The following is a 27,376-nucleotide window of genomic DNA, read 5'->3' on the forward strand; positions in this document are numbered from 1 at the left end:
GAAAGGCTTCTTGAGGGGAAAGCTGTAACTCTGTGAGATGATTTCACAGAACACAAAGAAGTTTCTCAGAAAGCTTCTTTCTCTTTGTTATCGGAGGATATTTATTTTGGCCCTATAGTCTTCAAAGGGATCCGAAATACCTGTTCTCAGATTCCACAGAAATAAGGCTAGCAAGGAGATCCACGAAATACAGATGTAACTCTGTGAGATGAATTCACAGAACACTAAGCAGTTTCTCAGAAAGCTTCTTTCCAGATTTCATCTCAGGATATTTCCTTTTTCACCGTTACCCTCTATGGGCTTCCAAATATCACTTTGCCAATTCCACAAGAACTGTCTTAGCGAAAGGCTTCTTGAGGGGAAAGCTGTAACCCTGTGAGATGATTTCACAGAACACAAAGAAGTTTCTCAGAAAGCTTCTTTCTCTTTGTTATCGGAGGATATTTCCTTTGGCCCTATACTCTTCAAAGGGTTCCGAAATATCTTTTCTCAAATTCCACAGAAATAAGGCTAGCAAAGAGATCCACGAAATACAGATGTAACTCTGTGAGATGAATTCACAGAACACTAAGCAGTTTCTCAGAAAGCTTCTTTCCAGATTTCATCTGAGGATATTTCCATTTTCACCATAGTTCTCTATGGGCTTCCAAATATCGCTTTGCCAATTCCACAAGAACTGTCTTAGCGAAAGGCTTCTTGAGGGGAAAGCTGTAACTCTGTGAGATGATTTCACAGAACACAAAGAAGTTTCTCAGAAAGCTTCTTTCTCTTTGTTATCGGAAGATATTTATTTTGGCCCTATAGTCTTCAAAGGGATCCGAAATACCTGTTCTCAGATTCCACAGAAATAAGGCTAGCAAGGAGATCCACGAAATACAGATGTAACTCTGTGAGATGAATTCACAGAACACTAAGCAGTTTCTCAGAAAGCTTCTTTCCAGATTTCATCTCAGGATATTTCCTTTTTCACCATATCCCTCTATGGGCTTCCAAATATCACTTTGCCAATTCCACAAGAACTCTCTTAGCGAAAGGCTTCTTGAGGGGAAAGCTGTAACTCTGTGAGATGATTTCACAGAACACAAAGAAGTTTCTCAGAAAGCTTCTTTCTCTTTGTTATCGGAGGATATTTCCTTTGGCCCTATACTCTTCAAAGGGATCCGAAATATCTGTTCTCAAATTCCACAGAAATAAGGCTAGCAAAGAGATCCACGAAATACAGATGTAACTCTGTGAGATGAATTCACAGAACACTAAGCAGTTTATCAGAAAGCTTCTTTCCAGATTTCATCTGAGGATATTTCCTTTTTCACCATAGCCCTCTAGGGGCTTCCAAATATCACTTTGCCAATTCCACAAGAACTGTCTTAGCGAAAGGCTTCTTGAGGGGAAAGCTGTAACTCTGTGAGATGATTTCACAGAACACAAAGAAGTTTCTCAGAAAGCTTCTTTCTCTTTGTTATCGGAGGATATTTCCTTTGGCCCTATAGTCTTCAAAGGGATCCGAAATATCTGTTCTCAGATTCCACAGAAATAAGGCTGGCAAAGAGATCCACGAAATACAGATGTAACTCTGTGAGATGAATTAACAGAACACTAAGCAGTTTCTCAGAAAGCTTCTTTCCAGATTTCATCTGAGGATATTTCCTATTTCACCATAGCCCTCTATGGGCTTCCAAATATCACTTTGCCAATTCCACAAGAACTGTCTTAGCGAAAGGCTTCTTGAGGGGAAAGCTGTAACTCTGTGAGATGATTTCACAGAACACAAAGAAGTTTCTCAGAAAGCTTCTTTCTCTTTGTTATCGGAGGATATTTATTTTGGCCCTATAGTCTTCAAAGGGATCCGAAATACCTGTTCTCAGATTCCACAGAAATAAGGCTAGCAAGGAGATCCACGAAATACAGATGTAACTCTGTGAGATGAATTCACAGAACACTAAGCAGTTTCTCAGAAAGCTTCTTTCCAGATTTCATCTCAGGATATTTCCTTTTTCACCATTACCCTCTATGGGCTTCCAAATATCACTTTGCCAATTCCACAAGAACTGTCTTAGCGAAAGGCTTCTTGAGGGGAAAGCTGTAACCCTGTGAGATGATTTCACAGAACACAAAGAAGTTTCTCAGAAAGCTTCTTTCTCTTTGTTATCGGAGGATATTTCCTTTGGCCCTATACTCTACAAAGGGATCCGAAATATCTGTTCTCAAATTCCACAGAAATAAGGCTAGCAAAGAGATCCACGAAATACAGATGTAACTCTGTGAGATGAATTCACAGAACACTAAGCAGTTTCTCAGAAAGCTTCTTTCCAGATTTCATATGAGGATATTTCCATTTTCACCATAGTTCTCTATGGGCTTCCAAATATCGCTTTGCCAATTCCACAAGAACTGTCTTAGCGAAAGGCTTCTTGAGGGGAAAGCTGTAACTCTGTGAGATGATTTCACAGAACACAAAGAAGTTTCTCAGAAAGCTTCTTTCTCTTTGTTATCGGAGGATATTTATTTTGGCCCTATAGTCTTCAAAGGGATCCGAAATACCTGTTCTCAGATTCCACAGAAATAAGGCTAGCAAGGAGATCCACGAAATACAGATGTAACTCTGTGAGATGAATTCACAGAACACTAAGCAGTTTCTCAGAAAGCTTCTTTCCAGATTTCATCTCAGGATATTTCCTTTTTCACCATATCCCTCTATGGGCTTCCAAATATCACTTTGCCAATTCCACAAGAACTCTCTTAGCGAAAGGCTTCTTGAGGGGAAAGCTGTAACTCTGTGAGATGATTTCACAGAACACAAAGAAGTTTCTCAGAAAGCTTCTTTCTCTTTGTTATCGGAGGATATTTCCTTTGGCCCTATACTCTTCAAAGGGATCCGAAATATCTGTTCTCAAATTCCACAGAAATAAGGCTAGCAAAGAGATCCACGAAATACAGATGTAACTCTGTGAGATGAATTCACAGAACACTAAGCAGTTTATCAGAAAGCTTCTTTCCAGATTTCATCTGAGGATATTTCCTTTTTCACCATAGCCCTCTAGGGGCTTCCAAATATCACTTTGCCAATTCCACAAGAACTGTCTTAGCGAAAGGCTTCTTGAGGGGAAAGCTGTAACTCTGTGACATGATTTCACAGAACACAAAGAAGTTTCTCAGAAAGCTTCTTTCTCTTTGTTATCGGAGGATATTTCCTTTGGCCCTATAGTCTTCAAAGGGATCCGAAATATCTGTTCTCAGATTCCACAGAAATAAGGCTAGCAAAGAGATCCACGAAATACAGATGTAACTCTGTGAGATGAATTCACAGAACACTAAGCAGTTTCTCAGAAAGCTTCTTTCCAGATTTCATCTGAGGATATTTCCTTTTTCACCATAGACCTCTATGGGCTTCCAAATATCACTTTGCCAATTCCAAAAGAACTGTCTTAGCGAAAGGCTTCTTGAGGGGAAAGCTGAAACTCTGTGAGATGATTTCACAGAACACAAAGAAGTTTCTCAGAAAGCTTCTTTCTCTTTGTTATCGGAGGATATTTCCTTTGGCCCTATAGTCTTCAAAGGGATACGAAATATCTGTTCTCAGATTCCACAGAAATAAGGCTAGCAAAGAGATCCACGAAATACAGATGTAACTCTGTGAGATGAATTAACAGAACACTAAGCAGTTTCTCAGAAAGCTTCTTTCCAGATTTCTTCTGAGGATATTTCCTTTTTCACCATAGCCCTCTATGGGCTTCCAAATATCACTTTGCCGATTCCACAAGTACTGTCTTAGCGAAAGGCTTCTTGAGGGGAAAGCTGTAACTCTGTGAAATGATTTCACTGAACACAAAGAAGTTTCTCAGAAAGCTTCTTTCTCTTTGTTATCGGAGGATATTTCCTTTGGCCCTATAGTCTTCAAAGGGATACGAAATATCTGTTCTCAGATTCCACAGAAATAAGGCTAGCAAAGAGATCCATGAAATACAGATGTAACTCTGTGAGTGGAAGTCACACATCACAGAGCAGTTTCGCAGAAAGCTTCTTTCCAGATTTCATCTGAGGATATTTCCTTTTTCACCATAGCCCTCTATGGGCTTCCAAATATCACTTTGCCAATTCCACAAGAACTGTCTTAGCGAAAGGCTTCTTGAGGGGAAAGCTGAATCTCTGTGAGATGATTTCACAGAACACAAAGAAGTTTCTCAGAAAGCTTCTTTCTCTTTGTTCTCGGAGGATATTTCCTTTGGCCCTATAGTCTTCAAAGGGATCCGAAATATCTGTTCTCAGATTCCACAGAAATAAGGCTAGCAAAGAGATCCACGAAATACAGATGTAACTCTGTGAGATGAATTAACAGAACACTAAGCAGTTTCTCAGAAAGCTTCTTATCAGGTTTCATCTGAGGATATTACCTTTTTCACCATAGCCCTCTATGGGCTTCCAAATATCACTTTTCCAATTCTCAAGAACTGTCTTAGCGAAAGGCTTCTTGAGGGGAAAGCTGTAACTCTGTGAGATGATTTCACAGAACACAAAGAAGTGTCTCAGAAAGCTTCTTTCTCTTTGTTATCGGAGGATATTTCCTTTGGCCCTAAAGTCTTCAAAGGAATCCGAAATATCTGTTCTCAGATTCCACAGAAATAAGGCTAGCAAAGAGATCCACGAAATACAGATGTAACTGTGTGAGATGAATTAACAGAACACTAAGCAGTTTCTCAGAAAGCTTCTTTCTCTTTGTTATCGGAGGATATTTCCTTTGGCCCTATAGTCTTCAAAGGGATCCGAAATATCTGTTCTCAGATTCCACAGAAATAAGGCTAGCAAAGAGATCCATGAAATACAGATGTAACTCTGTGAGTGGAAGTCACACATCACAGAGCAGTTTCTCAGAAAGCTTCTTTCCAGATTTCATCTGAGGATATTTCCTTTTTCACCATAGCCCTCTATGGGCTTCCAAATATCACTTTGCCAATTCCACAAGAACTGTCTTAGCGAAAGGCTTCTTGAGGGGAAAGCTGAAACTCTCTGAGATGATTTCACAGAACACAAAGAAGTTTCTCAGAAAGCTTCTTTCTCTTTATTATCGGAAGATATTTCCTTTGGCCCTATAGTCTTCAAAGGGATCCGAAATATCTGTTCTCAGGTTCCACAGAAATAAGGCCAGCAAAGAGATCCACGAAATACCGATGTAACTCTGTGAGATGAATTCACAGAACACTAAGCAGTTTCTCAGAAAGCTTCTTTCCAGATTTCGTCTGAGGATATTTCCTTTTTCACCGTAGCCCTCTATGGGCTTCCAAATATCACTTTGCCAATTCCACAAGAACTGTCTTAGCGAAAGGCTTCAGAGGGGAAAGCTGTAACTCTGTGAGATGATTTCACAGAACACAAAGAAGTTTCTCAGAAAGCTTCTTTCTCTTTGTTATCGGAGGATATTTCCTTTGGCCCTATAGTCTTCAAAGGGATCCGAAATATCTGTTCTCAGATTCCATAGAAATAAGACTAGCAAAGAGATCCACGGAATACAGATGTAACTCTGTGAGATGAATTCACAGAACACTAAGCAGTTTCTCAGAAAGCTTCTTTCCAGATTTCATCTGAGGATATTTCCTTTTTCACCATAGCCCTCTATGGGATTCCAAATATCACTTTGCCAATTCCACAAGAACTGTCTTAGCGAAAGGCTTCTTGAGGGGAAAGCTGAAACTCTGTGAGATGATTTCACAGAACACAAAGAAGTTTCTCAGAAAGCTTCTTTCTCTTTGTTATCGGAGGATATTTCCTTTGGCCCTATAGTCTTCAAAGGGATCCGAAATATCTGTTCTCAGATTCCACAGAAATAAGGCTAGCAAAGAGATCCACGAAATACAGATGTAACTCTGTGAGATGAATTAACAGAACACTAAGCAGTTTCTCAGAAAGCTTCTTATCAGATTTCATCTGAGGATATTTCCTTTTTCACCATAGCCCTCTATGGGCTTCCAAATATCACTTTGCCAATTCCACAAGAACTGTCTTAGCGAAAGGCTTCTTGAGGGGAAAGCTGTAACTCTGTGAGATGATTTCACAGAATACAAAGAAGTTTCTCAGAAAGCTTCTTTCTCTTTGTTATCGGAGGATATTTCCTTTGGCCCTATAGTCTTCAAAGGGATCCGAAATATCTGTTCTCAGATTCCACAGAAATAAGGCCAGCAAAGAGATTCACGAAATACCGATGTAACTCTTTGAGACGAATTCACAGAACACTAAGCAGTTTCTCAGAAAGCTTCTTTCTAGATTTCATCTGAGGATATTTCCTTTTTCACCATAGCCCTCTATGGGCTTCCAAATATCACTTTGCCAATTCCACAAGAACTGTCTTAGCGAAAGGCTTCTTGAGGGGAAAGCTGTAACTCTGTGAGATGATTTCACAGAACACAAAGAAGTTTCTCAGAAAGCTTCTTTCTCTTTGTTATCGGAGGATATTTCCTTTGGCCCTATAGTCTTGAAAGGTATCCGAAATATCTGTTCTCAGATTCCACAGAAATAAGGCTAGCAAAGAGATCCACGAAATACTGATGTAACTCTGTGTGATGAATTAACAGAACTCTAAGCAGTTTCTCAGAAGGCTTCTTATCAGGTTTCATCTGAGGATATTAAATTTTTCACCATAGCCCTCTATGGGCTTCCAAATATCACTTTTCCAATTCTCAAGAACTGTCTTAGCGAAAGGCTTCTTGAGGGGAAAGCTGTAACTCTGTGAGATGATTTCACAGAACACAAAGAAGTTTCTCAGAAAGCTTCTTTCTCTTTGTTATCGGAGGATATTTCCTTTGGCCCTAAAGTCTTCAAAGGAATACGAAATATCTGTTCTCAGATTCCACAGAAATAAGGCTAGCAAAGAGATCCACGAAATACAGATGTAACTCTGTGAGATGAATTAACAGAACACTAAGCAGTTTCTCAGAAAGCTTCTTTCCAGATTTCATCTCAGGATATTTCCTTTTTCACCATAGCCCTCTATGGGCTTCCAAATATCACTTTGCCTATTCCACAAGTACTGTCTTAGCGAAAGGCTTCTTGAGGGGAAAGCTGTAACTTTGTGAGATGATTTCACAGAACACAAAGAAGTTTCTCAGAAAGCTTCTTTCTTTTTGTTATCGGAGGATATTTCCTTTGGCCCTATTGTCTTCAAAGGGATCCGAAATATCTGTTCTCAGATTCCACAGAAATAAGGCCAGCAAAGAGATCCATGAAATACAGATGTAACTCTGTGAGTGGAAGTCACACATCACAGAGCAGTTTCTCAGAAAGCTTCTTTCCAGATTTCTTCTGAGGATATTTCCTTTTTCACCACAGCCCTCTATGGGCTTCCAAATATCACATTGCCAATTCCACAAGAACTGTCTTAGCGAAAGGCTTCTTGAGGGGAAAGCTGTAACTCTGTGAGATGATTTCACAGAAGACAAAGAAGTTTCTCAGAAAGCTTCTTTCTCTTTGTTATCGGAGGATATTTCCTTTGGCCCTATAGTCTTCAAAGGGATCCGAAATATCTGTTCTCAGATTCCACAGAAAAAAGGCTAGCAAAGAGATCCACGAAATACAGATGTAACTCTGTGAGATGAATTAACAGAACACTAAGCAGTTTCTCAGAAAGCTTCTTTCCAGATTTCATCTGAGGATATTTCCTTTTTCACCATAGTCCTCTATGGGCTTCCAAATATCACTTTGCCAATTCCACAAGAACTGTCTTAGCGAAAGGCTTCTTGTGGGGAAAGCTGAAACTCTGTGAGATGATTTCACAGAACACAAAGAAGTTTCTCAGAAAGCTTCTTTCTCTTTGTTATCGGAGGATATTTCCTTTGGCCCTATAGTCTTCAAAGGGATCCGAAATATCTGTTCTCAGATTCCACAGAAATAAGGCTGGCAAAGAGATCCACGAAATACAGATGTAACTCTGTGAGATGAATTAACAGAACACTAAGCAGTTTCTCAGAAAGCTTCTTTCCAGATTTCATCTGAGGATATTTCCTTTTTCACCATAGCCCTCTATGGGCTTCCAAATATCACTTTGCCAATTCCACAAGAACTGTCTTAGCGAAAGGCTTCTTGAGGGGAAAGCTGTAACTCTGTGAGATGATTTCACAGAACACAAAGAAGTTTCTCAGAAAGCTTCTTTCTCTTTGTTATCGGAGGATATTTATTTTGGCCCTATAGTCTTCAAAGGGATCCGAAATACCTGTTCTCAGATTCCACAGAAATAAGGCTAGCAAGGAGATCCACGAAATACAGATGTAACTCTGTGAGATGAATTCACAGAACACTAAGCAGTTTCTCAGAAAGCTTCTTTCCAGATTTCATTTCAGGATATTTCCTTTTTCACCATTACCCTCTATGGGCTTCCAAATATCACTTTGCCAATTCCACAAGAACTGTCTTAGCGAAAGGCTTCTTGAGGGGAAAGCTGTAACCCTGTGAGATGATTTCACAGAACACAAAGAAGTTTCTCAGAAAGCTTCTTTCTCTTTGTTATCGGAGGATATTTCCTTTGGCCCTATACTCTTCAAAGGGATCCGAAATATCTGTTCTCAAATTCCACAGAAATAAGGCTAGCAAAGAGATCCACGAAATACAGATGTAACTCTGTGAGATGAATTCACAGAACACTAAGCAGTTTCTCAGAAAGCTTCTTTCCAGATTTCATCTGAGGATATTTCCATTTTCACCATAGTTCTCTATGGGCTTCCAAATATCGCTTTGCCAATTCCACAAGAACTGTCTTAGCGAAAGGCTTCTTGAGGGGAAAGCTGTAACTCTGTGAGATGATTTCACAGAACACAAAGAAGTTTCTCAGAAAGCTTCTTTCTCTTTGTTATCGGAGGATATTTATTTTGGCCCTATAGTCTTCAAAGGGATCCGAAATACATGTTCTCAGATTCCACAGAAATAAGGCTAGCAAGGAGATCCACGAAATACAGATGTAACTCTGTGAGATGAATTCACAGAACACTAAGCAGTTTCTCAGAAAGCTTCTTTCCAGATTTCATCTCAGGATATTTCCTTTTTCACCATATCCCTCTATGGGCTTCCAAATATCACTTTGCCAATTCCACAAGAACTCTCTTAGCGAAAGGCTTCTTGAGGGGAAAGCTGTAACTCTGTGAGATGATTTCACAGAACACAAAGAAGTTTCTCAGAAAGCTTCTTTCTCTTTGTTATCGGAGGATATTTCCTTTGGCCCTATACTCTTCAAAGGGATCCGAAATATCTGTTCTCAAATTCCACAGAAATAAGGCTAGCAAAGAGATCCACGAAATACAGATGTAACTCTGTGAGATGAATTCACAGAACACTAAGCAGTTTATCAGAAAGCTTCTTTCCAGATTTCATCTGAGGATATTTCCTTTTTCACCATAGCCCTCTAGGGGCTTCCAAATATCACTTTGCCAATTCCACAAGAACTGTCTTAGCGAAAGGCTTCTTGAGGGGAAAGCTGTAACTCTGTGACATGATTTCACAGAACACAAAGAAGTTTCTCAGAAAGCTTCTTTCTCTTTGTTATCGGAGGATATTTCCTTTGGCCCTATAGTCTTCAAAGGGATCCGAAATATCTGTTCTCAGATTCCACAGAAATAAGGCTAGCAAAGAGATCCACGAAATACAGATGTAACTCTGTGAGATGAATTCACAGAACACTAAGCAGTTTCTCAAAAAGCTTCTTTCCAGATTTCATCTGAGGATATTTCCTTTTTCACCATAGACCTCTATGGGCTTCCAAATATCACTTTGCCAATTCCAAAAGAACTGTCTTAGCGAAAGGCTTCTTGAGGGGAAAGCTGAAACTCTGTGAGATGATTTCACAGAACACAAAGAAGTTTCTCAGAAAGCTTCTTTCTCTTTGTTATCGGAGGATATTTCCTTTGGCCCTATAGTCTTCAAAGGGATACGAAATATCTGTTCTCAGATTCCACAGAAATAAGGCTAGCAAAGAGACCCACGAAATACAGATGTAACTCTGTGAGATGAATTAACAGAACACTAAGCAGTTTCTCAGAAAGCTTCTTTCCAGATTTCTTCTGAGGATATTTCCTTTTTCACCATAGCCCTCTATGGGCTTCCAAATATCACTTTGCCGATTCCACAAGTACTGTCTTAGCGAAAGGCTTCTTGAGGGGAAAGCTGTAACTCTGTGAAATGATTTCACTGAACACAAAGAAGTTTCTCAGAAAGCTTCTTTCTCTTTGTTATCGGAGGATATTTCCTTTGGCCCTATAGTCTTCAAAGGGATACGAAATATCTGTTCTCAGATTCCACAGAAATAAGGCTAGCAAAGAGATCCATGAAATACAGATGTAACTCTGTGAGTGGAAGTCACACATCACAGAGCAGTTTCGCAGAAAGCTTCTTTCCAGATTTCATCTGAGGATATTTCCTTTTTCACCATAGCCCTCTATGGGCTTCCAAATATCACTTTGCCAATTCCACAAGAACTGTCTTAGCGAAAGGCTTCTTGAGGGGAAAGCTGAATCTCTGTGAGATGATTTCACAGAACACAAAGAAGTTTCTCAGAAAGCTTCTTTCTCTTTGTTCTCGGAGGATATTTCCTTTGGCCCTATAGTCTTCAAAGGGATCCGAAATATCTGTTCTCAGATTCCACAGAAATAAGGCTAGCAAAGAGATCCACGAAATACAGATGTAACTCTGTGAGATGAATTAACAGAACACTAAGCAGTTTCTCAGAAAGCTTCTTATCAGGTTTCATCTGAGGATATTACCTTTTTCACCATAGCCCTCTATGGGCTTCCAAATATCACTTTTCCAATTCTCAAGAACTGTCTTAGCGAAAGGCTTCTTGAGGGGAAAGCTGTAACTCTGTGAGATGATTTCACAGAACACAAAGAAGTGTCTCAGAAAGCTTCTTTCTCTTTGTTATCGGAGGATATTTCCTTTGGCCCTAAAGTCTTCAAAGGAATCCGAAATATCTGTTCTCAGATTCCACAGAAATAAGGCTAGCAAAGAGATCCACGAAATACAGATGTAACTGTGTGAGATGAATTAACAGAACACTAAGCAGTTTCTCAGAAAGCTTCTTTCTCTTTGTTATCGGAGGATATTTCCTTTGGCCCTATAGTCTTCAAAGGGATCCGAAATATCTGTTCTCAGATTCCACAGAAATAAGGCTAGCAAAGAGATCCATGAAATACAGATGTAACTCTGTGAGTGGAAGTCACACATCACAGAGCAGTTTCTCAGAAAGCTTCTTTCCAGATTTCATCTGAGGATATTTCCTTTTTCACCATAGCCCTCTATGGGCTTCCAAATATCACTTTGCCAATTCCACAAGAACTGTCTTAGCGAAAGGCTTCTTGAGGGGAAAGCTGAAACTCTCTGAGATGATTTCACAGAACACAAAGAAGTTTCTCAGAAAGCTTCTTTCTCTTTATTATCGGAAGATATTTCCTTTGGCCCTATAGTCTTCAAAGGGATCCGAAATATCTGTTCTCAGGTTCCACAGAAATAAGGCCAGCAAAGAGATCCACGAAATACCGATGTAACTCTGTGAGATGAATTCACAGAACACTAAGCAGTTTCTCAGAAAGCTTCTTTCCAGATTTCGTCTGAGGATATTTCCTTTTTCACCGTAGCCCTCTATGGGCTTCCAAATATCACTTTGCCAATTCCACAAGAACTGTCTTAGCGAAAGGCTTCAGAGGGGAAAGCTGTAACTCTGTGAGATGATTTCACAGAACACAAAGAAGTTTCTCAGAAAGCTTCTTTCTCTTTGTTATCGGAGGATATTTCCTTTGGCCCTATAGTCTTCAAAGGGATCCGAAATATCTGTTCTCAGATTCCATAGAAATAAGACTAGCAAAGAGATCCACGGAATACAGATGTAACTCTGTGAGATGAATTCACAGAACACTAAGCAGTTTCTCAGAAAGCTTCTTTCCAGATTTCATCTGAGGATATTTCCTTTTTCACCATAGCCCTCTATGGGATTCCAAATATCACTTTGCCAATTCCACAAGAACTGTCTTAGCGAAAGGCTTCTTGAGGGGAAAGCTGAAACTCTGTGAGATGATTTCACAGAACACAAAGAAGTTTCTCAGAAAGCTTCTTTCTCTTTGTTATCGGAGGATATTTCCTTTGGCCCTATAGTCTTCAAAGGGATCCGAAATATCTGTTCTCAGATTCCACAGAAATAAGGCTAGCAAAGAGATCCACGAAATACAGATGTAACTCTGTGAGATGAATTAACAGAACACTAAGCAGTTTCTCAGAAAGCTTCTTATCAGATTTCATCTGAGGATATTTCCTTTTTCACCATAGCCCTCTATGGGCTTCCAAATATCACTTTGCCAATTCCACAAGAACTGTCTTAGCGAAAGGCTTCTTGAGGGGAAAGCTGTAACTCTGTGAGATGATTTCACAGAACACAAAGAAGTTTCTCAGAAAGCTTCTTTCTCTTTGTTATCGGAGGATATTTCCTTTGGCCCTATAGTCTTCAAAGGGATCCGAAATATCTGTTCTCAGATTCCACAGAAATAAGGCCAGCAAAGAGATTCACGAAATACCGATGTAACTCTTTGAGACGAATTCACAGAACACTAAGCAGTTTCTCAGAAAGCTTCTTTCTAGATTTCATCTGAGGATATTTCCTTTTTCACCATAGCCCTCTATGGGCTTCCAAATATCACTTTGCCAATTCCACAAGAACTGTCTTAGCGAAAGGCTTCTTGAGGGGAAAGCTGTAACTCTGTGAGATGATTTCACAGAACACAAAGAAGTTTCTCAGAAAGCTTCTTTCTCTTTGTTATCGGAGGATATTTCCTTTGGCCCTATAGTCTTGAAAGGTATCCGAAATATCTGTTCTCAGATTCCACAGAAATAAGGCTAGCAAAGAGATCCACGAAATACTGATGTAACTCTGTGTGATGAATTAACAGAACTCTAAGCAGTTTCTCAGAAGGCTTCTTATCAGGTTTCATCTGAGGATATTACCTTTTTCACCATAGCCCTCTATGGGCTTCCAAATATCACTTTTCCAATTCTCAAGAACTGTCTTAGCGAAAGGCTTCTTGAGGGGAAAGCTGTAACTCTGTGAGATGATTTCACAGAACACAAAGAAGTTTCTCAGAAAGCTTCTTTCTCTTTGTTATCGGAGGATATTTCCTTTGGCCCTAAAGTCTTCAAAGGAATACGAAATATCTGTTCTCAGATTCCACAGAAATAAGGCTAGCAAAGAGATCCACGAAATACAGATGTAACTCTGTGAGATGAATTAACAGAACACTAAGCAGTTTCTCAGAAAGCTTCTTTCCAGATTTCATCTCAGGATATTTCCTTTTTCACCATAGCCCTCTATGGGCTTCCAAATATCACTTTGCCTATTCCACAAGTACTGTCTTAGCGAAAGGCTTCTTGAGGGGAAAGCTGTAACTTTGTGAGATGATTTCACAGAACACAAAGAAGTTTCTCAGAAAGCTTCTTTCTTTTTGTTATCGGAGGATATTTCCTTTGGCCCTATTGTCTTCAAAGGGATCCGAAATATCTGTTCTCAGATTCCACAGAAATAAGGCCAGCAAAGAGATCCATGAAATACAGATGTAACTCTGTGAGTGGAAGTCACACATCACAGAGCAGTTTCTCAGAAAGCTTCTTTCCAGATTTCTTCTGAGGATATTTCCTTTTTCACCACAGCCCTCTATGGGCTTCCAAATATCACATTGCCAATTCCACAAGAACTGTCTTAGCGAAAGGCTTCTTGAGGGGAAAGCTGTAACTCTGTGAGATGATTTCACAGAACACAAAGAAGTTTCTCAGAAAGCTTCTTTCTCTTTGTTATCGGAGGATATTTCCTTTGGCCCTATAGTCTTCAAAGGGATCCGAAATATCTGTTCTCAGATTCCACAGAAATAAGGCTAGCAAAGAGATCCACGAAATACAGATGTAACTCTGTGAGATGAATTCACAGAACACTAAGCAGTTTCTCAGAAAGCTTCTTTCCAGATTTCATCTGAGGATATTTCCTTTTTCACCATAGCCCTCTATGGGCTTCCAAATATCACTTTGCCAATTCCACAAGAACTGTCTTAGCGAAAGGCTTCTTGAGGGGAAAGCTGTAACTCTGTGAGATGATTTCACAGAACACAAAGAAGTTTCTCAGAAAGCTTCTTTCTCTTTGTTATCGGAGGATATTTCCTTTGGCCCTATAGTCTTCAAAGGGATCCGAAATATCTGTTCTCAGATTCCACAGAAATAAGGCTGGCAAAGAGATCCACGAAATACAGATGTAACTCTGTGAGATGAATTAACAGAACACTAAGCAGTTTCTCAGAAAGCTTCTTTCCAGATTTCATCTGAGGATATTTCCTTTTTCACCATAGCCCTCTATGGGCTTCCAAATATCACTTTGCCAATTCCACAAGAACTGTCTTAGCGAAAGGCTTCTTGAGGGGAAAGCTGTAACTCTGTGAGATGATTTCACAGAACACAAAGAAGTTTCTCAGAAAGCTTCTTTCTCTTTGTTATCGGAGGATATTTATTTTGGCCCTATAGTCTTCAAAGGGATCCGAAATACCTGTTCTCAGATTCCACAGAAATAAGGCTAGCAAGGAGATCCACGAAATACAGATGTAACTCTGTGAGATGAATTCACAGAACACTAAGCAGTTTCTCAGAAAGCTTCTTTCCAGATTTCATTTCAGGATATTTCCTTTTTCACCATTACCCTCTATGGGCTTCCAAATATCACTTTGCCAATTCCACAAGAACTGTCTTAGCGAAAGGCTTCTTGAGGGGAAAGCTGTAACCCTGTGAGATGATTTCACAGAACACAAAGAAGTTTCTCAGAAAGCTTCTTTCTCTTTGTTATCGGAGGATATTTCCTTTGGCCCTATACTCTTCAAAGGGATCCGAAATATCTGTTCTCAAATTCCACAGAAATAAGGCTAGCAAAGAGATCCACGAAATACAGATGTAACTCTGTGAGATGAATTCACAGAACACTAAGCAGTTTCTCAGAAAGCTTCTTTCCAGATTTCATCTGAGGATATTTCCATTTTCACCATAGTTCTCTATGGGCTTCCAAATATCGCTTTGCCAATTCCACAAGAACTGTCTTAGCGAAAGGCTTCTTGAGGGGAAAGCTGTAACTCTGTGAGATGATTTCACAGAACACAAAGAAGTTTCTCAGAAAGCTTCTTTCTCTTTGTTATCGGAGGATATTTATTTTGGCCCTATAGTCTTCAAAGGGATCCGAAATACATGTTCTCAGATTCCACAGAAATAAGGCTAGCAAGGAGATCCACGAAATACAGATGTAACTCTGTGAGATGAATTCACAGAACACTAAGCAGTTTCTCAGAAAGCTTCTTTCCAGATTTCATCTCAGGATATTTCCTTTTTCACCATATCCCTCTATGGGCTTCCAAATATCACTTTGCCAATTCCACAAGAACTCTCTTAGCGAAAGGCTTCTTGAGGGGAAAGCTGTAACTCTGTGAGATGATTTCACAGAACACAAAGAAGTTTCTCAGAAAGCTTCTTTCTCTTTGTTATCGGAGGATATTTCCTTTGGCCCTATACTCTTCAAAGGGATCCGAAATATCTGTTCTCAAATTCCACAGAAATAAGGCTAGCAAAGAGATCCACGAAATACAGATGTAACTCTGTGAGATGAATTCACAGAACACTAAGCAGTTTATCAGAAAGCTTCTTTCCAGATTTCATCTGAGGATATTTACTTTTTCACCATAGCCCTCTAGGGGCTTCCAAATATCACTTTGCCAATTCCACAAGAACTGTCTTAGCGAAAGGCTTCTTGAGGGGAAAGCTGTAACTCTGTGACATGATTTCACAGAACACAAAGAAGTTTCTCAGAAAGCTTCTTTCTCTTTGTTATCGGAGGATATTTCCTTTGGCCCTATAGTCTTCAAAGGGATCCGAAATATCTGTTCTCAGATTCCACAGAAATAAGGCTAGCAAAGAGATCCACGAAATACAGATGTAACTCTGTGAGATGAATTCACAGAACACTAAGCAGTTTCTCAGAAAGCTTCTTTCCAGATTTCATCTGAGGATATTTCCTTTTTCACCATAGCCCTCTATGGGCTTCCAAATATCACTTTGCCAATTCCACAAGAACTGTCTTAGCGAAAGGATTCTTGAGGGGAAAGCTGTAACTCTGTGAGATGATTTCACAGAACACAAAGAAGTTTCTCAGAAAGCTTCTTTCTCTTTGTTATCGGAGGATATTTCCTTTGGCCCTATAGTCTTCAAAGGGATCCGAAATATCTGTTCTCAGATTCCACAGAAATAAGTCTAGCAAAGAGATCCACGAAATACACATGTAACTCTGTGAGATGAATTAACAGAACTCTAAGCAGTTTCTCAGAAAGCTTCTTATCAGATTTCATCTGAGGATATTTCCTTTTTCACCATAGCCCTCTATGGGCTTCCAAATATCACTTTGCCAATTCCACAAGAACTGTCTTAGCGAAAGGCTTCTTGAGGGGAAAGCTGTAACTCTGTGAGATGATTTCACAGAACACAAAGAAGTTTCTCAAAAAGCTTCTTTCTCTTTGTTATCGGAGGATATTTCCTTTGGCCCTATAGTCTTCAAAGGGATCCGAAATATCTGTTCTCAGATTCCACAGAAATAAGGCTAGCAAAGAGATCCACGAAATACAGATGTAACTCTGTGAGATGAATTAACAGAACACTAAGCAGTTTCTCAAAAGCTTCTATCCAGATTTCATCTCAGGATATTTCCTTTTTCACCATAGCCCTCTATTGGCTTCCAAATATCACTTTGCCTATTCCACAAGTACTGTCTTAGCGAAAGGCTTCTTGAGGGGAAAGCTGTAACTCTGTGAGATGATTTCACAGAACACAAAGAAGTTTCTCAGAAAGATTCTTTCTTTTTGTTATCGGAGGATATTTCCTTTGGCCCTATAGTCTTCAAAGGGATCCGAAATATCTGTTCTCAGATTCCACAGAAATAAGGCTAGCAACGAGATCCATGAAATACAGATGTAACTCTGTGAGTGGAAGTCACACATCACAGAGCAGTTTCGCAGAAAGCTTCTTTCCAGATTTCTTCTGAGGATATTTCCTTTTTCACCACATATCACTTCCAAATATCACTTTGCCAATTCCACAAGAACTGTCTTAGCGAAAGGCTTCTTGAGGGGAAAGCTGTAACTCTGTGAGATGATTTCACAGAACACAAAGAAGTTTCTCAGAAAGCTTCTTTCTCTTTGTTATCGGAGGATATTTCCTTTGGCCCTATAGTCTTCAAAGGGATCCGAAATATCTGTTCTCAGATTCCACAGAAATAAGGCTAGCAAAGAGATCCACGAAATACAGATGTAACTCTGTGAGATGAATTAACAGAACACTAAGCAGTTTCTCAGAAAGCTTCTTTCCAGATTTCATCTGAGGATATTTCCTTTTTCACCATAGACCTCTATGGGCTTCCAAATATCACTTTGCCAATTCCAAAAGAACTGTCTTAGCGAAAGGCTTCTTGAGGGGAAAGCTGAAACTCTGTGAGATGATTTCACAGAACACAAAGAAGTTTCTCAGAAAGCTTCTTTCTCTTTGTTATCGGAGGATATTTCCTTTGGCCCTATAGTCTTCAAAGGGATCCGAAATATCTGTTCTCAGATTCCACAGAAATAAGGCTAGCAAAGAGATCCACGAAATACAGATGTAACTCTGTGAGATGAATTAACAGAACACTAAGCAGTTTCTCAGAAAGCTTCTTTCCAGATTTCTTCTGAGGATATTTCCTTTTTCACCATAGCCCTCTATGGGCTTCCAAATATCACTTTGCCGATTCCACAAGTACTGTCTTAGCGAAAGGCTTCTTGAGGGGAAAGCTGTAACTCTGTGAAATGATTTCACTGAACACAAAGAAGTTTCTCAGAAAGCTTCTTTCTCTTTGTTATCGGAGGATATTTCCTTTGGCCCTATAGTCTTCAAAGGGATACGAAATATCTGTTCTCAGATTCCACAGAAATAAGGCTAGCAAAGAGATCCATGAAATACAGATGTAACTCTGTGAGTGGAAGTCACACATCACAGAGCAGTTTCGCAGAAAGCTTCTTTCCAGATTTCATCTGAGGATATTTCCTTTTTCACCATAGCCCTCTATGGGCTTCCAAATATCACTTTGCCAATTCCACAAGAACTGTCTTAGCGAAAGGCTTCTTGAGGGGAAAGCTGAATCCCTGTGAGATGATTTCACAGAACACAAAGAAGTTTCTCAGAAAGCTTCTTTCTCTTTGTTCTCGGAGGATATTTCCTTTGGCCCTATAGTCTTCAAAGGGATCCGAAATATCTGTTCTCAGATTCCACAGAAATAAGGCTAGCAAAGAGATCCACGAAATACAGATGTAACTCTGTGAGATGAATTAACAGAACACTAAGCAGTTTCTCAGAAAGCTTCTTATCAGGTTTCATCTGAGGATATTACCTTTTTCACCATAGCCCTCTATGGGCTTCCAAATATCACTTTTCCAATTCTCAAGAACTGTCTTAGCGAAAGGCTTCTTGAGGGGAAAGCTGTAACTCTGTGAGATGATTTCACAGAACACAAAGAAGTTTCTCAGAAAGCTTCTTTCTCTTTGTTATCGGAGGATATTTCCTTTGGCCCTAAAGTCTTCAAAGGAATCCGAAATATCTGTTCTCAGATTCCACAGAAATAAGGCTAGCAAAGAGATCCACGAAATACAGATGTAACTGTGTGAGATGAATTAACAGAACACTAAGCAGTTTCTCAGAAAGCTTCTTTCTCTTTGTTATCGGAGGATATTTCCTTTGGCCCTATAGTCTTCAAAGGGATCCGAAATATCTGTTCTCAGATTCCACAGAAATAAGGCTGGCAAAGAGATCCACGAAATACAGATGTAACTCTGTGAGATGAATTAACAGAACACTAAGCAGTTTCTCAGAAAGCTTCTTTCCAGATTTCATCTGAGGATATTTCCTTTTTCACCATAGCCCTCTATGGGCTTCCAAATATCACTTTGCCAATTCCACAAGAACTGTCTTAGCGAAAGGCTTCTTGAGGGGAAAGCTGTAACTCTGTGAGATGATTTCACAGAACACAAAGTAGTTTCTCAGAAAGCTTCTTTCTCTTTGTTATCGGAGGATATTTATTTTGGCCCTATAGTCTTCAAAGGGATCCGAAATACCTGTTCTCAGATTCCACAGAAATAAGGCTAGCAAGGAGATCCACGAAATACAGATGTAACTCTGTGAGATGAATTCACAGAACACTAAGCAGTTTCTCAGAAAGCTTCTTTCCAGATTTCATCTCAGGATATTTCCTTTTTCACCATTACCCTCTATGGGCTTCCAAATATCACTTTGCCAATTCCACAAGAACTGTCTTAGCGAAAGGCTTCTTGAGGGGAAAGCTGTAACCCTGTGAGATGATTTCACAGAACACAAAGAAGTTTCTCAGAAAGCTTCTTTCTCTTTGTTATCGGAGGATATTTCCTTTGGCCCTATACTCTTCAAAGGGATCCGAAATATCTGTTCTCAAATTCCACAGAAATAAGGCTAGCAAAGAGATCCACGAAATACAGATGTAACTCTGTGAGATGAATTCACAGAACACTAAGCAGTTTCTCAGAAAGCTTCTTTCCAGATTTCATCTGAGGATATTTCCTTTTTCACCATAGCCCTCTATGGGCTTCCAAATATCACTTTGCCAATTCCACAAGAACTGTCTTAGCGAAAGGCTTCTTGAGGGGAAAGCTGTAACTCTGTGAGATGATTTCACAGAACACAAAGAAGTTTCTCAGAAAGCTTCTTTCTCTTTGTTATCGGAGGATATTTCCTTTGGCCCTATACTCTTCAAAGGGATCCGAAATATCTGTTCTCAGATTCCACAGAAATAAGGCTAGCAAGGAGATCCACGAAATACAGATGTAACTCTGTGAGATGAATTCACAGAACACTAAGCAGTTTCTCAGAAAGCTTCTTTCCAGATTTCATCTCAGGATATTTCCTTTTTCACCATATCCCTCTATGGGCTTCCAAATATCACTTTGCCAATTCCACAAGAACTCTCTTAGCGAAAGGCTTCTTGAGGGGAAAGCTGTAACTCTGTGAGATGATTTCACAGAACACAAAGAAGTTTCTCAGAAAGCTTCTTTCTCTTTGTTATCGGAGGATATTTCCTTTGGCCCTATACTCTTCAAAGGGATCCGAAATATCTGTTCTCAAATTCCACAGAAATAAGGCTAGCAAAGAGATCCACGAAATACAGATGTAACTCTGTGAGATGAATTCACAGAACACTAAGCAGTTTATCAGAAAGCTTCTTTCCAGATTTCATCTGAGGATATTTCCTTTTTCACCATAGCCCTCTAGGGGCTTCCAAATATCACTTTGCCAATTCCACAAGAACTGTCTTAGCGAAAGGCTTCTTGAGGGGAAAGCTGTAACTCTGTGAGATGATTTCACAGAACACAAAGAAGTTTCTCAGAAAGCTTCTTTCTCTTTGTTATCGGAGGATATTTCCTTTGGCCCTATAGTCTTCAAAGGGATCCGAAATATCTGTTCTCAGATTCCACAGAAATAAGGCTAGCAAAGAGATCCACGAAATACAGATGTAACTCTGTGAGATGAATTCACAGAACACTAAGCAGTTTCTCAGAAAGCTTCTTTCCAGATTTCATCTGAGGATATTTCCTTTTTCACCATAGCCCTCTATGGGCTTCCAAATATCACTTTGCCAATTCCACAAGAACTGTCTTAGCGAAAGGCTTCTTGAGGGGAAAGCTGTAACTCTGTGAGATGATTTCACAGAACACAAAGAAGTTTCTCAGAAAGCTTCTTTCTCTTTGTTATCGGAGGATATTTCCTTTGGCCCTATAGTCTTCAAAGGGATCCGAAATATCTGTTCTCAGATTCCACAGAAATAAGTCTAGCAAAGAGATCCACGAAATACACAGGTAACTCTGTGAGATGAATTAACAGAACTCTAAGCAGTTTCTCAGAAAGCTTCTTATCAGATTTCATCTGAGGATATTTCCTTTTTCACCATAGCCCTCTATGGGCTTCCAAATATCACTTTGCCAATTCCACAAGAACTCTCTTAGCGAAAGGCTTCTTGAGGGGAAAGCTGTAACTCTGTGAGATGATTTCACAGAACACAAAGAAGTTTCTCAGAAAGCTTCTTTCTCTTTGTTATCGGAGGATATTTCCTTTGGCCCTATTGTCTTCAAAGGGATCCGAAATATCTGTTCTCAGGTTCCAGAGAAATAAGTCTAGCAAAGAGATCCATGAAATACAGATGTAACTCTGTGAGTGGAAGTCACACATCACAGAGCAGTTTCTCAGAAAGCTTCTTTCCAGATTTCATCTGAGGATATTTCCTTTTTCACCATAGCCCTCTATGGGCTTCCAAATACCACTTTGCCGATTCCACAAGAACTGTCTTAGCGAAAGGCTTCTTGAGGGGAAAGCTGTAACTCTGTGAGATGATTTCACAGAACACAAAGAAGTTTCTCAGAAAGCTTCTTTCTCTTTGTTATCGGAGGATATTTCCTTTGGCCCTATAGTCTTCAAAGGGATCCGAAATATCTGTTCTCAGATTCCACAGAAATAAGGCTAGCAAAGAGATCCACGAAATACAGATGTAACTCTGTGAGATTAATTTCGAGAACACTAAGCAGTTTCTCAGAAAGCTTCTTTCCAGATTTCATCTGAGGATATTTCCTTTTTCACCATAGCCCTCTACGGGCTTCCAAATATCACTTTGCCAATTCCACAAGAACTGTCTTAGCGAAAGGCTTCTTGAGGGGAAAGCTGAAACTCTGTGAGATGATTTCACAGAACACAAAGAAGTTTCTCAGAAAGCTTCTTTCTCTTTGTTATCGGAGGATATTTCCTTTGGCCCTATAGTCCTCAAAGGGATCCGAAATATCTGTTCTCAGATTCCACAGAAATAAGGCTAGCAAAGAGATCCACGAAATACAGATGTAACTCTGTGAGATGAATTAACAGAACACTAAGCAGTTTCTCAGAAAGCTTCTTTCCAGATTTCATCTGAGGATATTTCCTTTTTCACCGTAGCCCTCTATGGGCTTCCAAATATCACTTTGCCAATTCCACAAGAACTGTCTTAGCGAAAGGCTTCAGAGGGGAAAGCTGTAACTCTGTGAGATGATTTCACAGAACACAAAGAAGTTTCTCAGAAAGCTTCTTTCTCTTTGTTATCGGAGGGTATTTCCTTTGGCCCTATAGTATTCAAAGGGATCCGAAATATCTGTTCTCAGATTTCACAGAAATAAGGCTAGCAAAGAGATCCACGAAATACAGATGTAACTCTGTGAGATGAATTAACAGAACACTAAGCAGTTTCTCAGAAAGCTTCTTTCCAGATTTCATGTGAGGATATTACCTTTTTCACCATAGCCCTCTATGGGCTTCCAAATATCACTTTGCCAATTCCACAAGAACTGTCTTAGCGAAAGGCTTCTTCAGGGGAAAGCTGTAACTCTGTGAGATGATTTCACAGAACACAAAGAAGTTTCTCAGAAAGCTTCTTTCTCTTTGTTATCGGCGGATATTTCCTTTGGCCCTATAGTCTTCAAAGGGATCCGAAATATCTGTTCTCAGATTCCACAGAAATAAGGCTAGCAAAGAGATCCACGAAATACACATGTAACTCTGTGAGATGAATTAACAGAACTCTAAGCAGTTTCTCAGAAAGCTTCTTATCAGATTTCATCTGAGGATACTTCCTTTTTCACCATAGCCCTCTATGGGCTTCCAAATATCACTTTGCCAATTCCACAAGAACTCTCTTAGCGAAAGGCTTCTTGAGGGGAAAGCTGTAACTCTGTGAGATGATTTCACAGAACACAAAGAAGTTTCTCAGAAAGCTTCTTTCTCTTTGTTATCGGAGGATATTTCCTTTGGCCCTATAGTCTTCAAAGGGATCCGAAATATCTGTTCTCAGATTCCACAGAAATAAGGCTAGCAAAGACATAAACGAAATACAGATGTAACTCTGTGTGATGAATTAACAGAACTCTAAGCAGTTTCTCAGAAAGCTTCTTATCAGGTTTTATCTGAGGATATTTCCTTTTTCACCATAGCCCTCTATGGGTTTCCAAATATCACTTTGCCAATTCCACAAGAACTGTCTTAGCGACAGGCTTCTTGAGGGGAAAGCTGTAACTCTGTGAGATGATTTCACAGAACACAAAGAAGTTTCTCAGAAAGCTTCTTTCTCTTTGTTATCGGAGGATATTTCCTTTGGCCCTATAGTCTTCAAAGGGATCCGAAATATCTGTTCTCAGATTCCACAGAAATAAGGCTAGCAAAGAGATCCACGAAATAGAGATGAAACTCTGTGAGATGAATTCACAGAACACTAAGCAGTTTCTCAGAAAGCTTCTTTCCAGATGTCATCTGAGGATATTTCCTTTTTCACCGTAGCCCTCTAAGGGCTTCCAAATATCACTTTGCCAATTCCACAAGAACTGTCTTAGCGAAAGGCTTCTTGAGGGGAAAGCTGTAACTCTGTGAGATGATTTCACAGAACACAAAGAAGTTTCTCAGAAAGCTTCTTTCTCTTTGTTATCGGAGGATATTTCCTTTGGCCCTATAGTCTTCAAAGGGATCCGAAATATCTGTTCTCAGATTCCACAGAAATAAGGCTAGCAAAGAGATCCACGAAATACAGATGTAACTCTGTGAGATGAATTAACAGAACACTAAGCAGTTTCTCAGAAAGCTTCTTTCCAGATTTCATCTGAGGATATTTCCTTTTTCACCATAGCCCTCCATCGGCTTCCAAATATCACTTTGCCAATTCCACAAGAACTGTCTTAGCGAAAGGCTTCTTGAGGGGAAAGCTGAAACTCTGTGAGATGATTTCACAGAACACAAAGAAGTTTCTCAGAAAGCTTCATTCTCTTTGTTATCGGAGGATAGTTCCTTTGGCCCTATAGTCTTCAAAGGGATCCGAAATATCTGTTCTCAGATTCCACAGAAATAAGGCTAGCAAAGAGATCCACGAAATACAGATGTAACTCTGTGAGATGAATTAACAGAACACTAAGCAGTTTCTCAGAAAGCTTCTTTCCAGATTTCATCTGAGGATATTTCCTTTTTCACCGTAGCCCTCTATGGGCTTCCAAATATCACTTTGCCAATTCCACAAGAACTGTCTTAGCGAAAGGCTTCAGAGGGGAAAGCTGTAACTCTGCGAGATGATTTCACAGAACACAAAGAAGTTTCTCAGAAAGCTTCTTTCTCTTTGTTATCGGAGGATATTTCCTTTGGCCCTATAGTCTTCAAAGGGATCCGAAATATCTGTTCTCAGATTTCACAGAAATAAGGCTAGCAAAGAGATCCACGAAATACAGATGTAACTCTGTGAGATGAATTAACAGAACACTAAGCAGTTTCTCAGAAAGCTTCTTTCCAGATTTCTTCTGAGGATATTTCCTTTTTCACCATAGCCCTCTATGGGCTTCCAAATATCACTTTGCCGATTCCACAAGTACTGTCTTAGCGAAAGGCTTCTTGAGGGGAAACTGTAACTCTGTGAAATGATTTCACAGAACACAAAGAAGTTTCTCAGAAAGCTTCTTTCTCTTTGTTATCGGAGGATATTTCCTTTGGCCCTATAGTCTTCAAAGGGATACGAAATATCTGTTCTCAGATTCCACAGAAATAAGGCTAGCAAAGAGATCCATGAAATACAGATGTAACTCTGTGAGTGGAAGTCACACATCACAGAGCAGTTTCGCAGAAAGCTTCTTTCCAGATTTCATCTGAGGATATTTCCTTTTTCACCATAGCCCTCTATGGGCTTCCAAATATCACTTTGCCAATTCCACAAGAACTGTCTTAGCGAAAGGCTTCTTGAGGGGAAAGCTGAATCTCTGTGAGATGATTTCACAGAACACAAAGAAGTTTCTCAGAAAGCTTCTTTCTCTTTGTTCTCGGAGGATATTTCCTTTGGCCCTATAGTCTTCAAAGGGATCCGAAATATCTGTTCTCAGATTCCACAGAAATAAGGCTAGCAAAGAGATCCACGAAATACAGATGTAACTCTGTGAGATGAATTAACAGAACACTAAGCAGTTTCTCAGAAAGCTTCTTATCAGGTTTCATCTGAGGATATTACCTTTTTCACCATAGCCCTCTATGGGCTTCCAAATATCACTTTTCCAATTCTCAAGAACTGTCTTAGCGAAAGGCTTCTTGAGGGGAAAGCTGTAACTCTGTGAGATGATTTCACAGAACACAAAGAAGTTTCTCAGAAAGCTTCTTTCTCTTTGTTATCGGAGGATATTTCCTTTGGCCCTATAGTCTTCAAAGGGATCCGAAATATCTGTTCTCAGATTCCACAGAAATAAGGCCAGCAAAGAGATCCACGAAATACCGATGTAACTCTGTGAGATGAATTCACAGAACACTAAGCAGTTTCTCAGAAAGCTTCTTTCCAGATTTCATCTGAGGATATTTCCTTTTTCACCATAGCCCTCTATGGGCTTCCAAATATCACTTTGCCAATTCCACAAGAACTGTCTTAGCGAAAGGCTTCTTGAGGGGAAAGCTGAAACTCTGTGAGATGATTTCACAGAACACAAAGAAGTTTCTCAGAAAGCTTCTTTCTCTTTGTTATCGGAAGATATTTCCTTTGGCCCTATAGTCTTCAAAGGGATCCGAAATATCTGTTCTCAGGTTCCACAGAAATAAGGCCAGCAAAGAGATCCACGAAATACCGATGTAACTCTGTGAGATGAATTCACAGAACACTAAGCAGTTTCTCAGAAAGCTTCTTTCCAGATTTCATCTGTGGATATTTCCTTTTTCACTGTAGCCCTCTATGGGCTTCCAAATATCACTTTGCCAATTCCACAAGAACTGTCTTAGCGAAAGGCTTCAGAGGGGAAAGCTGTAACTCTGTGAGATGATTTCACAGAACACAAAGAAGTTTCTCAGAAAGCGTCTTTCTCTTTGTTATCGGAGGATATTTCCTTTGGCCCTATAGTCTTCAAAGGGATCCGAAATATCTGTTCTCAGATTCCACAGAAATAAGACTCTCATAGAGATCCACGGAATACAGATGTAACTCTGTGAGATGAATTCACAGAACACTAAGCAGTTTCTCAGAAAGCTTCTTTCCAGATTTCATCTGAGGATATTTCCTTTTTCACCATAGCCCTCTATGGGCTTCCAAATATCACTTTGCCAATTCCACAAGAACTGTCTTAGCGAAAGGCTTCTTGAGGGGAAAGCTGTAACTCTGTGAGATGATTTCACAGAACACAAAGAAGTTTCTCAGAAAGCTTCTTTCTCTTTGTTATCGGAGGATATTTCCTTTGGCCCTATAGTCTTCAAAGGGATCCGAAATATCTGTTCTCAGATTCCACAGAAATAAGGCTAGCAAAGAGATCCACGAAAAACAGATGTAACTCTGTGAGATGAATTAACAGAACACTAAGCAGTTTCTCAGAAAGCTTCTTATCAGATTTCATCTGAGGATATTTCCTTTTTCACCATAGCCCTCTATGGGCTTCCAAATATCACTTTGCCAATTCCACAAGAACTGTCTTAGCGAAAGGCTTCTTGAGGGGAAAACTGTAACTCTGTGAGATGATTTCACAGAACACAAAGAAGTTTCTCAGAAAGCTTCTTTCTCTTTGTTATCGGAGGATATTTCCTTTGGCCCTATAGTCTTCAAAGGGATCCGAAATATCTGTTCTCAGATTCCACAGAAATAAGGCCAGCAAAGAGATTCACGAAATACCGATGTAACTCTTTGAGACGAATTCACAGAACACTAAGCAGTTTCTCAGAAAGCTTCTTTCTAGATTTCATCTGAGGATATTTCCTTTTTCACCATAGCCCTCTATGGGCTTCCAAATATCACTTTGCCAATTCCACAAGAACTGTCTTAGCGAAAGGCTTCTTGAGGGGAAAGCTGTAACTCTGTGAGATGATTTCACAGAACACAAAGAAGTTTCTCAGAAAGCTTCTTTCTCTTTGTTATCGGAGGATATTTCCTTTGGCCCTATAGTCTTCAAAGGTATCCGAAATATCTGTTCTCAGATTCCACAGAAATAAGGCTAGCAAAGAGATCCACGAAATACAGATGTAACTCTGTGTGATGAATTAACAGAACTCTAAGCAGTTTCTCAGAAAGCTTCTTATCAGGTTTCATCTGAGGATATTACCTTTTTCACCATAGCCCTCTATGGGCTTCCAAATATCACTTTTCCAATTCTCAAGAACTGTCTTAGCGAAAGGCTTCTTGAGGGGAAAGCTGTAACTCTGTGAGATGATTTCACAGAACACAAAGAAGTTTCTCAGAAAGCTTCTTTCTCTTTGTTATCGGAGGATATTTCCTTTGGCCCTAAAGTCTTCAAAGGAA

This window comes from Macaca mulatta, chromosome 1 (genome assembly GCF_049350105.2).
Source record: "Macaca mulatta isolate MMU2019108-1 chromosome 1, T2T-MMU8v2.0, whole genome shotgun sequence".
In the NCBI taxonomy this organism is placed as follows: Eukaryota; Metazoa; Chordata; class Mammalia; order Primates; family Cercopithecidae; genus Macaca; species Macaca mulatta.